We start from the raw sequence: 1,973 nt of genomic DNA on the forward strand, positions 1-1,973 counted from the left end.
AGGAGAAGGCACCACCATGAGGAGCCTGCGCACCGCAACGAAGGGAAGCCCCCACAACTAGAGAAAGCCCACGCCGCAACGGAGACCCAGCACAGCCAAAAGTAAAGGAATCGAATTCATTTAAAGGCTCCCGAAAAAACAGATGCACACCACTATATATAAAATAGATGGACGGTCCTCCTTATAGCAAAGGGAACTGTATTCAATATCTTGTGATAACCTATAACACAAAATAATCTGAAAAGATAAATAACTGAATATAACTGAATCACTCTGCTGTACGCAGAAACTAGCACCCTGTAAGTCAATTATAATTCAATTTTACAATAACTGAATGTTAATAATTTCTCTCACTCATTGACCAGTTTCTGTGGAAATGAAGAATATTTCCCCAGGTAATTCAAACATTGCTCTAGATATTAAATATTTACGCTCCTTTCATATCAAAAATCTAGACTTCTACACACATATACACAAACAAATACCTCAGCTACACACACATACCAATAAAGCTATAACTCCATACGGCTTATGAACCTCCATACCCATGGCTTCAAATATTTTATTGAACCATAATCTATTTCATGACTTCAAATGTTTGTTTCAAGGAAGGCATAGCAGGAAAAGAAAATTCTTCTCAAGGACAAATACACTTCATACTATAAAAATAGGAATGGCAAGTGAGCTGAGCATTCTAATTCTAAACTTCTAAACCCACCCTCTGTAGATTCACAAGGCAGGTGAGTTACTCTGAATACTAAAGACCTAGATGTTCTTCAGAAAGCGTATTACTTTGTTTAACCTTATTAGAATCACTTTTGTTGTTTGGTTTACAATAAAACTTTTACTTTCTATCCTGCATGATATACACTCTGTGAAACATGCATTCAAACTTCCATGAAGCTGGTAGATTTACAAATTAAGATGCTTTTGTACCAGGGAAGCTTTGGTTCAGGAGCAGCCACGAGGGGCATTGGTGGCCTGAATCCACCAGGTGGCCCAGACTGAGTCAGGATTAGACTTCAAAGAAGAAAAGCAAACAGAAGGAGATGATCTGGTCATATACACACCTCCTTTCAAAAGAAGCACCACGCAGAGCCCAGACAGCACCTGTCTATCCAGCCCAGTTCCTCCAAGGGCACCACTGAGAGGAGGGGGCAAAAGCCATAGCCATCCCCCAGGGTATGTTCCTACTGCACTTTCACACCAACCCAAGTTGGACATACAGGCTCTTAAGAGCAACAGCCCACGCCCAGTGTAGGAGAAAAGGCAGAAACGTCCTCAAATTCAACTTGTAAACTGGCAAGAGGGAATGACCCAGCTGTGATGTCCTGGGCCAACATCCCCCAGCAACAGTCCCTCTGCCCCCTCACCCAGGACGATGAGGTGCAGGTGTGATGCACGCAGCAATTCCCAACGCCGTGCTGCAAGGAGCTGCCCCTGCAGAGACGAACCCGGAAACAGCAGACACTTACATTGTGCGACTTTCAGAGAACACAGCCATTTCAGAATGAAATTCACCGGAGAAATATAATATATACAGTCCTCCCTAGTACACTGACTCTGTAAAGATCTTGTCTTTTTTCTAAAATAAAAAGAAACACATGTCAGATGACCAAGTTCAGATATTTTAAAGTTTACAGAACAAGAACATGTGGTCACCCACCCTTCTCCTGAGTCCTGGCACCTCTTGGCTCCTATCTCAGCATATACACTCACTCCAAGATGATCATTCAACCCAGTCACTCAGCTCTATGAAGTTTTATTTCACTTTATTCTTTAGTTTTGTTTCTGGCGGATATGATAAGTAATATTATTCTGGTTTTATAAAGCAGTAAAAAAAACAAGAGGCAGGAAAGAGGGAGAGAAGGTGAAAGGAGGGAGGAGAAGAGGACGAAGAAAAGAAAGACTAAGCCAAGAGCCAGAAAAAATTCCCAAGAAGCCTAAAAGGAAACACCAACCAACCAACCTAC

The 1,973-nt window shown here is 41.9% G+C and overlaps 1 protein-coding gene across 6 annotated transcripts in view; it reads right to left on the minus strand.

Moving 5' to 3' along the window:
- PSD3 (pleckstrin and Sec7 domain containing 3) overlaps window positions 1–1,973 on the minus strand; it is a 489,705-nt gene that overhangs the window by 266,078 nt on the left and 221,654 nt on the right. The window lies entirely within an intron of this gene.

The sequence above is a fragment of the Capra hircus genome, chromosome 27 (assembly GCF_001704415.2).
Source record: "Capra hircus breed San Clemente chromosome 27, ASM170441v1, whole genome shotgun sequence".
Classification (NCBI taxonomy): Eukaryota; Metazoa; Chordata; class Mammalia; order Artiodactyla; family Bovidae; genus Capra; species Capra hircus.